Source organism: Zosterops lateralis (genome assembly GCF_965231275.1).
Source record: "Zosterops lateralis genome assembly, chromosome: 18".
NCBI classification, from domain to species: Eukaryota; Metazoa; Chordata; class Aves; order Passeriformes; family Zosteropidae; genus Zosterops; species Zosterops lateralis.
This window is the reverse complement of record NC_139778.1, coordinates 10,109,136-10,122,666: the sequence shown is the minus strand read 5'-3', so window position 1 is coordinate 10,122,666 and position 13,531 is coordinate 10,109,136. Positions and strand designations below refer to the sequence as shown.

The window sequence follows — 13,531 nt, the reverse complement described above, 5'->3', positions numbered from 1 at the left end:
ACTCTTTATCCCCACCCGGGGGTTTGGTTGGGTTAAACCTCTCTAAGGCAACAGAATTTCTGTTTGTGTGTACAAACACAGGGGGGAAAGGGTAATTGAGGAAGGGAGGAATGAAGGCTTTACCTTAATGTCCCGCTGAGGTTTGGAAGAGTCTCCACTTCACTCCCTCCTTCCTTTCCCTCTGTCTCTCTCCCTCTCTTCTTGCATGGCTGGACTGACAGGTTGGCAGGGCTGAGAACGACAGGTTGGGTTTGTTTTTTTTAGACACAACTCCTCCCCCTCTCAAAGAGAAAGAAAAAAAAAGGCAAGACTTGTTTGGGAAAAGTTCACAGAAAAATCCCGTCCTTTCAGCACATTCAGGCCAGTGGGAAAAATGCTGCTGCTTTGGGGAGCCTGGGAGTTTCCTAATTGTTTTTTTCTCAAAAAAGAAAAGGCTCAAGGTCTGCTTTGCAATGAGTGTGAAGCAACCAAAGGAGTCGACTTGACTCCAGACCTTCCCCATTTCCCTGATAACTGACCCAGGGGTGATCACAGCCCCTCCAGTGCAGCCTGGACCAGAGGGCTGCTGGAAGAGTGGAGAGGGGACAGGGCCACCAGGAGCCCCAGGAGAAGGTGACAGGGCCACCAGGAGCCCCAGGAGGTGACAGAGCCAACAGGAGCCCAGACAGGTACTCCAGGTGAAGGTGACAGGGCTCACCCAGGTGTTACAGGTGAAGGTGACAGAGCCACCAGGAGCCCCAGGAGAAGGTGACAGAGCCTCCAGGAGCTCCAGGTGAAGGTGACAGGGCCACCAGGAGCTCCAGAAGGTGACAGAGCCACCAGGAGCTCCAGGAGAAGGTGACAGAGCCCAGCCAGGTGCTCCAGAAGGTGACAAGGCCACCAGGAGCTCCAGGAGAAGGTGACAGAGCCACCAGGAGCCCCAGGAGAGCTCCTGGATGAAAGAGATGCTGGAAAAGTGGAAAGGGCTTTTTGCAGGCAGCACAGATGGCTTTGGGCCTTGGATTTCATCCTGGCAGCCCAGCACTGGCCTGGGCAATAAATGTCACCAGCACGTGGCTGAAGACCCAATTGTTTTTAAATAACCTGCCCTGACAGAAGGTTATTTTCAATTCCTGCTTCACTCCACGCTGTCAATTGGTTGCAGAGAGACCAGCTCAGCTTTGTCCCTGTCACCTGAGAGGGGACAGGACCCAGAGAGCTGGGGCAGGTTTTTAACAGGTCACAGCGACCACAAAAATGAGGTCAGTGTAAAAATCTCCCACTTGCACGGGCCCTTCCAGCTGCTCTGGCTCAGGTGGACAAAACTCATCCCTGGGAATGCTTTGCTATGATATTTTTTAGAACGGAGATGCAGACACTGATTTTACCCCGGGTTTATCAATAAATCTTTAATTAGAGCTGTGTCAAACTAATTCTCCTGGCCAGGGAGTTTTGCTCCTGGCAACTCACGGCACAAGGATCTGCTAAAAAATGCCAGGAAAGAGCAGCCAAGAGGTTGGTGGCCCGTGATGAAACAAATTCCACCCTCCCAGTCCCCAAAAGAACTGACTGACAGCCTCTTTCAGCCTCTAAAGGTTTTTTAACTTGGCAGTTTGGGCACAAATCTGAGATTTCCAGGCCTGTTCTCTGCAGAGCCGCTGCCTGTTCCTTACCCAGCAAAGCAGGAAAACAAACATAGGGTGGGCTAATGACTGTCATCTGCATAAATTTGCATTGCAGGGTCCTCGAATAGAACCCTTTCTCCTCTGGGTCAGATTTGCCCCTGGGTTGGAGCAGTGAGGATTTAGAGGTTTCCTTTACCTGCCTCGCTGGTGCTGGTGTCGCCCTGTGCTGAGCACCAGCAGCTCTGCACAGCCAAAGGGGTTCCAAAAGTTTTTTTGGGAAAAAAATACTTTAAAAAACCAAAACCAAATCAAACAAACAAACAAACAAAAAAAATAAAAACAAAAAACCCCACATCCAAATTAAAAAAACCCTCAAACATTACAAAAACCCCAAAACCCCAAATAACCTCCCCAAAAAAACCCCAAAATCCCGAACCAAACCAACCAACCAACCAAATTAAAAAAAAACCCACACAAAAAATGCCCAACCAAACAAACAAAAACAAACAAACAAACAAAAAAACACCCCAAGTTCAAGCCAGTTTAATTTAACATTACAGCAAGTGAGATTGGAGGTGAAACCAGTGTGACATCATATCCAAAAATATCTCGCTGTGCTTCTTGCCAGCTCGGCTTTATCTCCTGCACCAGGGGAGGGCCACATCCACCTCCTCCACCTATTCCATCTACTCCATCTATTCCATGTATTCCATGTATTCCATGTATTCCATGTATTCCATTTTTTCCATCTATTCCATCTATTCCATTTATTCCATCTACTCCGCCTATTCCATCTACTCCGCCTATTCCATCTATTCCATTTATTCCATCTATTCCATCTATTCCATCTATTCCACCTATTCCACCTATTCCGTCTATTCCATCTATTCCATCTACTCCACCTATTCCATCAATTCCGTATATTCCATTTATTCCACCTATTCCATTTATTCCAGTGCTGATTTCCACCCCTCCTGCCTCCCCATTCTCACCCTGCCCCTTTCACCAGGCGGCTGTTCTCAATTGCTCTCAGCTCCCCACTTAAGATCGACAGGGAGATAAGGCACAAAGCTCAGAAATCCTCCCTGCCAGCGGAACAAGTTCCCCGAATCCAGACAAAAAAAAACTGGGCAAAGTTCAGCGGGTCGTGGCTGGAGAGGGAAGCCGGGGATTGCTCTTCAGGCTGCAGCAAAGTCACAGCCTGCTGCTTTCTGCCTCTCGAGTACAGACACATGGGGATAAGAATTTAGCAACTTTCTGCCTGAGTTTTCAGTGCAGATACATGAGGATAAGAATTCAGCAGCTTTCTGCCCAAATTTCCAGTGCAGATATGTGGGGATAAGAATTCAGCATTTTTCTGCCTGAATTTCCAGTGCAGATGGATGGGGATGAGAATTCTGCAGCTTTCTGCCTCAATTTCCAGTGCAGATACATAAGGATAAAAATTCAGCAGCTTTCTGCCCAAATTTCCAGTGCACATGGATAGGGATAAGAATCCAGCAGCTTTCTGCCTGAATTCCCAGTACAGATACATGGAGAGTAAGAATTCAGCCGCTTTCTGCCTCAGTTTCCAGTGTAGCTGCACAGGGATAGGAATTCAGCAGCTTTCTGCCTGAATTTCCAGTGCAGATATCTGAGGATAAGAATTTAGCAACTTTCTGCCTAATTTTCCAGTGCAGATATATGGGGATGGGAATTCAGCAGCTTTCTGCCTGAGTTTCCAATCAGTTCCACAGGGATAAGAATTCAGCAGCTTTCTGCCTTGATTTCCAGTGTAGATACATGGGGAAAAGAATTTAGCAGCTTTCTGCCTGAATTTCCAGTGCAGCTGCACAGGGATAAGAATTCAACAGCTCTCTGTCTGAATTTCCAATGGACCTGCACAGGGATAAGAATTCAGCGTCTTTCTGCTTGAATTCCCAGTACAGATACATGGGGATAAGAATTCAGCAGTTTTCTGCCTGAATTCCCAGTGCACAGGGGTAAGAATTCTGCAGCTTTCTGCTTGAATTTCCAGTGCAGCTGTACAGGGATAAGAATTCAGCAGCTTTCTGCCTGAATTCCCAGTGCACAGGGATAAGAATTCTGCAGCTTTCTGCCTGAATTTTCAGTGCAGCTGCATGAGGATAAGAATTCAGCAGCATTAAACACACTCCATGGTCAGCACTGCTGTACCAAAGGTGGATTTCCCAGCACAGATAAATCCTTTGGCACTGATTTAAATTTCTCTCAGTCCTCCCTCCTCAGTGTTATCATCCAGATTCTTCAAAAGATTTGCAGCTTGAAGAATCTATAAGATCTTTTAGCAAAGGGGTTTATTCTCTTTGTCCTGGGACCAAGAAATCACCAAAAATATGCCCAACATGATGGTCTTGATTTACCTCTGGTGTTTTCATCCCACGTGGGAGTCCTGGAGGGGGAGAGAAGCTGGACAGCATCACAAGGAGAGGGAAAACTCCACAAGGAAAGGGAAATCTCCAGAAGGGGAGGGAAAACTCCACAAGGAAAGGGAAATCTCCAGAAGGGGAGGGAAATCTCCACAAAGAGAAGGAAATCTCCAAAAAGAGAGGAAAATCTCCACAAAGGGAGGAAAATCTCCACAAAGGGGGAGAAACCTCCACAAAGAAAGGGAAATGTCCACAAATAGAGGTAAATCTCCAGAAATAGAGGGAAATCTCTACAAGGAAAGGGAAATCTCCACAATAAGAGGAAAAATCCACAAGGGGAGGGAAATCTCCACAAGGAAAGGGAAATCTCCACAAGGGGAGGAAAATCTCTACAAGGAAAGGGAAATCTCCACAATAGGAGGAAAAATCCACAAGGGGAGGGAAATCTCCACAAGGAAAGGGAAATCTCCACAAGGAAAGGGAAATCTCCACAAGGGGAGGGAAATCTCCACAAGGAAAGGGAAATCTCCACAAGGAAAGGGAAATCTCCACAAGGGGAGGGAAATCTCCACAAGGAAAGGGAAATCTCCACAAGGGGAGGAAAATCTCTACAAGGAAAGGGAAATCTCCACAAGGGGAGGAAAATCTCCAGAATAAGAGGAAAATCTCCACAAGGGGAGGGAAATCTCCACAAAGGGAGGGAAATCTCCACAAGGAAAGGGAAATCTCCACAAGGAAAATGAAAATCTCCACAAGGAAAAGGAAATCTCCACAAAGAGAAGGAAATCTCCACAAGGAAAAGGAAATCTCCACAAGGAAAATGAAAATCTCCACAAGGAAAAGGAAATCTCCACAAAGAGAAGGAAATCTCCACAAGGAAAAGGAAATCTCCACAAGGAAAGGGAAATTTCCAGTCTCCAGCTGCAGCTTCCAGCCCAACCCCAGTCCAGCCGTGGAGTGGGACAGGTTTTTGTCGAGGTTTTTGTCTGCTCAGGGCGAATTAAAGCCAAGAGTTCTCAGCAAACACAGTTGCTATAAGAACTTAAAAACAGTCAATAAATGCACTTCAATTAAGCGCTGCAGCCAGGTGGTGTTTCTTGTTTTTCCTGTTTCACCAGCAAGGCTCAAGACAGCCTCATAATGAACCCTGGGAGAAGAGCTCCTTACAGCATCAGCAAAGTTGCAAAATTGCACCCAAGTTTGGGTTGTTATGTGCTGGTGGTTACACTCCTTAAAGGGAAAAAAAAAATAAAAATCAAAGAGGAAGGAACGTGACTCAAAATGTAGGAGCTTAATCCCAAATGTTTCGATGCCAACGACAGGATTCCCATGGTTTTCAGGGGGTTGTGGGTCAATATTAAAGTGTGGGGAAATTGAATTAGTCAAAATGCTGTTTGCAAATAGATGACAATGGAAAAATAGTGAATAAATAACAAAGGGAATAAAAAGTCAGCTCCGGTACTGGTCCAAATGTGCAAAAGATGAGAATGGGGCAGGGTTTGGTGGTTATCTGGTGGAATATGGGTTAAATTAATGCTTTTTTATTGCAAATAGATGCAATAGAAAAAAAAATGCAATAGAAAAAAGTCAAACAAATAGCAAAGGGAATAAAATAGTCAGCTCCTGTGCTGGTCCAAATGTGGAAAAGATGAGAATGGGAAATGTTTTGGTGGTTACCTGGTGGAATATGGGTTAAAATAATGTTTTTTTTTCCTTTTATGTGCTGTAGAAACTCCAATTTTTTCACCATACATGATCCCTTGCTTAGTGGAACTTATTCAAGGGGCAAAGAGATGTTTGCAAATAGATGACAATAGAAAAATAGTAAAATAGATAACAAAGGGCATAAAAAGTCAGCTCAGGTACTGGTCAAAATGTGCAAAAGATGAGAATAGGAAAGGTTTTGGTGGTTATCTGGTGGAATATGGGTTAAATTAATGGTTTTTTAATTGCAAATAGATGCAATAGAAAAAAAATGCAATAGAAAAAAGTCAAACAAATAGCAAAGGGAATAAAATAGTCAGCTCCTGTACTGGTCCAAATGTGGAAAAGATGAGAATAGGAGAGGTTTTGGTGGTTATCTGGTGCATATAGGTTTAAAAAATGATTTTTTTTCCTGTTATGTGCTATAGAAACTCTAATTTTTTTTGCCATACATGATCCCTTGTGTAGTGGAACTTATTCCACATGTGATCAAGGGGCAAAGAGATGTTTGCAATAGAAAAATAGTGAAACAAATAACAATGGGAATAAAAAATTATCTCAGGTACTGGTCCAAACGTGGAAAAGATGAGAATGGGAAATGTTTTGGTGGTTACCTGGTGGAATATGGGTTAAATTAATGCTTTTTTTTCCCTTTATGTGCTATAGAAACTCTAATTTTTTCACCATACGTGATCCCTTGTGTAGTGGAACTTATTCAACATGTGATCAAGGGGCAAAGAGATGTTTGCAATAGAAAAATAGTGAAACAAATAACAATGGGAATAAAAATTTAGTTAAGGTACTGGTCTAAACATGGCAAAGATGAGAATGGGAAATGTTTTGGTGGTTATCTGGTAGATTATAGGTTAAATTAATGTGTTTTTTTCCCTTTATGTGCTATAGAAACTCTAATATTTTTTTACCATGCATGATCCCTTGCTTAGTGGAACTTACTCCATGTGTGATCAAGGGGCAAATAGATTTTTGCAAATAGATGGCAATAGAAAAATAGTGAAATAGAAAAGGTTAGCTCGGGTACTGGTCCAAACGTGGAAAAGATGAGAATGGGACATGTTTTGGTGTTTGGGTTAAATTAATGCTTTTTTTCCCTGTTATGTGCTATAGAAACTCTAAATTTTTTACCATACATGATCCCTGGCTTAGTACAACTACTTCAACATGTGTTCAAGGGGATACAGGTAGCAGCCAGACCTACAGGTCCAGAATTGGCTACAAAAGGACAGAAATTGATGTCACTGTGAATAATTACAAAACCAAAAAAAACCAACCCAAGAATAGAAAATTAAGTCAACGATAATTAAGGCTTGTAAAGACAATTATTGAGCAAATAAGAAGAGGAGGGACTGGAAGGAATGAGAAGGAAGGATCTTCACAAATAAATTCTGGGGCTGATGGTAGATAAGGCCAGATATGGAGAAGTGAAAGAAGCAGTGGGGAGAACTATAAATTCTGCAGGAATTTCCACTAATTGACACACTGATTACCCACTCAAGGCTGTGCTACATCTCTGGATGTGGAGAAAAAGAACAGAGACACAAGGGTGGGGGTTGCACATTGGAAGGGGGTACTGGGCATTTTGGGGGGTCTGTACCTCTCAAGTGCCTCAGCCCATGGGGAAAGAGAGAGGGAAATTGGGATAAAGAGGAGGCTGAATCCTCTAAAAGTATTGAGAGATCCCATGACCTCTCCCTTTATTCAAATAAAGTGACAGGACCCCTCTGTCTCCTTTTAGGACACAAATCTCTGGTGGTTGTGGGTTAATTTTCCTGACACAAAGAGAAATCCCGTGTTTTCACGTCAGACTGGTGTTTCCCCCTGATTTCCAAATGTGTTCCCTGATTCCCTGTCCTGCCCTGGAAACCCCAAACCCTCAATGCCTGCAGACTTCCCTTGTCCCCACAGATTCCTCCAGCTGAGCAGGCACTGGAGCCGTCTGTGTATGGCAAAGGGAGAAAGGGGAAAAACCCCATTTCAATCCCCAGATTTCATCCTTTGGAAAAGGGGAAAAACCCCATTTCAATTCCCACCTCTCATCCATTGGGAAAGGGGGAAAAACCCATTTCAATCCCCAGATTTTATCCTTTGAGAAAGGAAAAAACCCATTTCAATCCCCAGATTTCATCCTTTGGGAAAGGAGCAAAAACCCATTTCAATCTCCAGCTCTCATCCTTTGGGAAAGGGGAAAAAGTTCCATTTCAATCCCCAGCTCTCATCCTTTGAGAGTGTGGATCCCTCCACCCACCTGCAGTGGCCACTGGTCCCAATCCATCCCCTCAAACCCCAGCAAACCTGGCTGAGGCTGCTGCTCTAAATTTCCACCCTCTCCAAGCTCGAACACTCTTTTAATTCCATAAAACCTGCAGGTGCTGAGTGAGGGAGGAGGTCTCTGCAGAGAGGAGCAGCTTGTAGGACCTTCAGTGCTCACAGAGTGGTGTTCCCATGAAAAATCAGCACTAAAGTCCCTTTCTGGGGGCACAGAAAAGCCCTGGGGGTGTCCCAGAGCCTCTGGGAGGTTGTTCAGGGTGTTGGGAAGGACGGGAGGGCTCCAGGTCCTGTTCCACATGTGCAGGGACTGAATAATTCACCAAGAAATCAGCTGGCCGGTGTGGAAATAATTCCAAATTAACCTGAGCCTTTAGGTATTACATTAACTGGATCTCCAGGGGAGGATGTGGATTACTGCAGCTGAATGGAGCCCTTATTTATCAGATGGGAAAGGTTAATGTCATTTCCTCTCCTCTCCTCCACAGTTTTCCTCCCCACATCCCCGTTGCTGGCAAGCAGGAGGTGCAGACAGGGCAGGAACATGTGCTGGGGCTGCTGAAATCACCAGAGCTCTGACTGGGAGGGGGGGAAGAAATTAAGATTTCTGCTGCTTTCCTGGGGAGAATTACAGCTCTAGGAAACATAAAACACCGAGGAAAGGAAATGGGTTGTGGAGCACCTGGACTTTGATTTGATGTTCCAAGAGTCCTGGCTGAAGGAGGGAATTTTGTGTGTTTTCATCTACTGTGGTGCCTAATGGGAACCAGCATCAAACTAATCTAATCTTCTTATTCCATACTTCATAAAGCAAGAGTGCACTGTGAAAGGTCAATTTTTTAAACTCCTTAATGAAGTTTGAATACAGTTAAATTAAGTTCTTCTAATAAAGAGTCTGTGCTTTTTTTTCTAATTTGCCTCTGGAGTCTCAAGAGCTGTTGACCTAAAGATAAATATCAGAGCAGTTCAGTGACTATTATGTGCTCTGCTAATGATGTCAACAAGTTAATTCTATTGTCAACTGAGGAGAAAATTTCCATGTCAGGGCTCAGAGGAAACAAAAAGCTCTTTTTTTGTGGTGAAAAGCTCAAGACAGCCAGGTTGATTCTCCCTGTCTCTGGCACAGGATATCCTTGGATGAGCCATGTAGGGACATTCCCCTTCTGCAGTAACTAAAGATGGACCTAAACCCCTCTGAATTCAGGCTTCAGGAGGAGGATAAATGTTTCTGAGCGTTTGGGAATGTCAGGATTCCAGGTCTGTCCATGAGGGAGGATGAGTGTGGCACTGGGGTTTGGTGTTGGCCACAGCTCTTCATCCCCCCAGGGTCTGCAGGTGCTCTCTAGGAATCTCCTGCTCAGTTCTGCTTGCCTTGCCAGGGCTCAGAGGTGCTTTGAGCTCCTCACCACCCTCCTGTTCCCAAATCCATCAGCTTTTAATTCTATTCCTTCATTCCTTCTGGAATTCTGGAAACTTAGATTTTGAGATTTTGGTATATAGTAATATATACAAAGCAATGTGGAGGATTTGAGGTGTTGTCTAAGTCCTTCTTCTTCACCTTCTTCTTTCTTTTTCATGGTTTTGGGTGGTTTGTTTTTTTTCCTTATTGGGTGAAAGGGTCCCCATTGCAGACCTTGGGTGGTCAATTATTGGGTTAAAAGTATAAATAACATAGGTGTCATCTCGTTATTGGATAATTATCACTTAAAAGATCTTGGAAAGAGTTAGAGGCACCTCCATTTGGCCATTTCTACCTGGTCAGCTAGAACTCACAGCCCTGCAAAGAGATTGTACTTTAAATAACAATTATTAAACATCTGTGTCTGAACAAGAAACCAGCGACCCGTGCATTAATCCCAGCTCTGACATGAAGAAAAGATTATAAGAATCCTCACAAGGCCACATAAAAATGCACCTGAATGCAGCTGCTGCTCTCTCTGACTGCACAAAATGCGAAATCATCTCCCAATTTCAATCTCCAGCAAGTTGGACAAACCTCAGGCTCCTTTCCTCTCTCCCTACCCGTGTAAAGAAACCCAGGGCTGGAGGGACAGCGAGGTCCAGGACAACTGGGTGATTCTGAGGTCGCCTCTCCAGCCCCAGCTTTCCATCCCTGACCTGAGCCCGTGGCTTTACCTCACCTTGCAGAGGTGCCTTGAGGACAAAACCAATCCATATTTGAGGGCAGGGCAGCGGGGCTGGCTAATTCCAGCCCCGAAGGGAACGGGGACAGAGGTGCCCATTGACTCATGTGGGATTTACAGTGAGCCCTCATCCATTTTACATCGGCCCCATCAGCCACCTGAGGATAGCAGGGCCTGACTATTAATTCCTCGGCGGGTAAACAATCAGCATCCCAGCCAGAATGGGGGGAATTAATGGAGGTAGCCAAGGCAACCCCAGTGTGGCTCCTGAGTTGGCTTCGTGGGCTATTTGCAGCCTATGAAAAGAGTTAAGTGCGTCTGCTCACATTTATTTTTAATTTTTTTTTTTTGCTGGTCCATAAAGGAAAAGCTTTCCTGGACAACCAGGCAGCGAGGACAAAGCAAATTGCCTCTTCCCAGAAAGCCAGCCTTGACTTTGCTATAATTGCTGTGTAAATATAATCCCACTCTCATCAATTAAATGCTGCTCTCCAGGGCTGGGACATTATCCATGTTCATGGGGATGGAATCCCTGTCAGCTCGCTCTGCTAACTCCGTATTCATGGGCATTAGCCTTGGGAGGGAGAATGTGATTGCCTGAATAAATTCAGCCGCCACCTCCAGCAGCCCTGGATCAGCTGGCGAGCGCCAGGCTGGCTGCAAGAGGGGCTCAGGAATAGGTTTCCTTGGAAATCCTAAATATTCAGCCCTCAGCAGGGGGATTCAGATGAGATATTTGATAAACAGAAATAGCCCAGCCCTTGCCAACCTCAGGGTTGACCCCTTGGTCCTACAGAGGTACTGAAGATCAGAAAGTTGGGGTTTTCTTCAAAAGTGTGTAAGAAAAACTCTGAATTTTCACCAACAAATATGCTGCCATGGAAATCCTAAATATTCAGCCCTGAGCAGGGAGATTCAGATGAGATATTTGATAAACAGAAATAGGCCAGCCCTCGCCAACCCCAGAGCTGACCCCTTGGTCCTACAGGTGTTACTGAGGAACAGAAAGTTGTGGGGTTTTTTCAAAATGTTTGAGTAAGAAAAATTGTGAATTTTCACTGAGAAACATGCTGCCATGGAAATCCTAAATATTCAGCCCTCAGCAGGGAGATTCAGATGAGATATTTGATAAACAGAAATAGCCCAGCCCTTGCCAACCTCAGGGCTGACACCTTGGTCCTACAGGTGTTACTGAGGAACAGAAAGTTGAGTTTTTCAAAAGCATTTGAGTGAGAAAAACTCTGAATTTTCTCAAACATTCCTACCTCCAGGTCCTGTATTCCTTGCAGATCTCTCCCAGCACTGCCTGTGCACTCCCCAGCGGGGTGACATTAGTTTTGAGCTGGCTGCAGCCAGTCCCAGAGGCCAGAGGGGAATTGTTAATGGGCTGTGCCCAGGGAGCTGTCGGTGCTCAGGTCACCCTTGCCCTGGGGGTGACCCGTGCTCGCTGTCCCTGCCCAGCCAGCTCTGACCCCTCTGTTTATGCTCCTTGTTCTGTGTGACTGAACATTCTGAACTGTTCAGAGCAGCTCCCGTGGCTCTGCTGTTTCCCCAGCGCTGTTGCAGATTTTACAACCCCAAATACAACCCGTGAGTGGATTTCCCTCTGGGGCAGCTGTTCAACAACAGCAGTTTAACACCACCAGGACTAAGGTGTGTCCCACCTCATTAGCCTGAGGCAATTCAGGCTGGACAGGAATTCCTGGCCCCGTGCTGGCAGAGCAGCACAAATCCCAGCACTGGGGGAATGAAGCTCTATTGGTGTTTAAAATCTCAGTATTTTTCACAAGGGAGGAGAAACAGAGTTCTGTGGGACACATTGGAGGTTGTCTGTGGACATTGGGGTGCTGGAGTGACCCCAAAGAAGAACAGTTGAGGTAAGGAAGGGTCTGGAGAACCAGGAAGGGCTGAGGGGGCTCAGCCTGGAGGAAAGGAGGCTCTGGGGGGACCTCCTTGCTCTCCAAAATTCCCTGACAGGAGCGTGGAGAGAGGTGGAGTCTGTCCCTTCTCCCAAGTAACGAGTGATAGGACAAGAGGAAACAGCCCCAAGTTGTACCAGTGCAGGTTTAGGTTGGACATCAGGAAGAATTTCTCCTCAGTAAAGGCTGCCCAGGGCAGTGGTGGAGTCCCCATCCCTGGAGGGATTTAAAAGTGGTGTAGATGTGGCACTTGGGGACACGGGGCAGTGCATTTGGCCATGTTGGGGTCATGGCTGGACTCAGCGAGTTCAGAGGCCTTTTCCAACCTCAACACTTCCCTAACTCTGTCCTAAAACCAGCTTTGGGGCAGGAATGTTGTTTTGAACAACTTTTCTCCCAGAAAGCCCCGTTGGAGCACTTGGACACTGATTCCCTTTGTGGAGAATGACTGGGAAATAGGGGCAGGAGGAGGGGATGGGGTCAGGAGTGGGTCAGGAGTGGGTTGGACATGGGATGGGTGTGGGTGTGACAGGGTTGGGAGAGATGTGAGCACGGGTCAGGCACAGGTTGGGTGTGGGATGGACATGGGATGGACACAGGATGGACATGGGGGTACATGGGATGGACATGGAATGGACACAGGATGGGACAGGGATGGGACACAGAATGGGACACAGGATGGGACATGGGATGGGACACGGGATGGGAGATGGGCCAGACATGGGATGGACATGGGGGTATATGGGATGGGCACAGGAGGACATGGGATGGGCACGGGATGGATATGGGATGGACACAGGATGGGTGTGGGAGGGGCCCTGATGGGATATGGATGGGACATGGATGGGACATGGGTTGGACACAGGATGGGACAGGAATGGGACAAGGGATGGGACAGGGATGCGACATGGATGGGACACAGGATGAGTGCAGTGTGGTCCCAGTGCAGGTGGAACATGGATGGGACAGGGATGAGACAGGGATCAGACACTGGATGGATGTGGTGTCGTCTCAGTGTGGGTGGGGCACAGATGGGACACAGGATGGGACAGGGATGGGACATGGGTTGGACACGGAATGGGATACAGATGAGAAAGGAGTGGGACACAGATGGGACAGGGATGGGACATAGGTTGGGCATGGAATGAGACATGGGATGGGTGCAGTGTGGTCTCAGTGCAGGTGGAACATGGATGGGACAGGGATGGGACACGGATGGCTCAGGGATGGGACAAGGATGTAACATGGATGGGACACGGATCAGACACAGGATGGGTGTGGTGCAGTCCCAGTGTGGGTGGGACACAGATGGGACACGGGATGGGACATGGGTTGGACACAGGATGGGACAGGGATGGGACATGGATGGAACACAGGATGTGATAGGGATGGGACAGGGATGGGACAGGGATGGGACAGGGATGGAACACAGGATGTGATAGGGATGGGACAGGGATGGGACAGGGATGGGACGGGGGATGGTGTGGGGT

General features: G+C 46.4%; 1 protein-coding gene across 4 annotated transcripts in view; it reads right to left on the bottom strand.

The window, feature by feature from the left end:
* The window catches only part of KCNJ16 (potassium inwardly rectifying channel subfamily J member 16), a 40,468-nt gene that overhangs the window by 21,657 nt on the left and 5,280 nt on the right, over window positions 1-13,531 (bottom strand). For 3 of the 4 annotated variants that reach the window (XM_083874887.1, XM_083874884.1, XM_083874886.1), the window contains exon 2: window positions 124-231. The gene's annotated coding sequence lies outside the window, so the exon portion shown is untranslated. Of the gene's footprint in view, window positions 1-123; window positions 282-13,531 lie in introns of all 4 variants that reach the window. The other variant, XM_083874885.1, reaches the window with a different exon arrangement.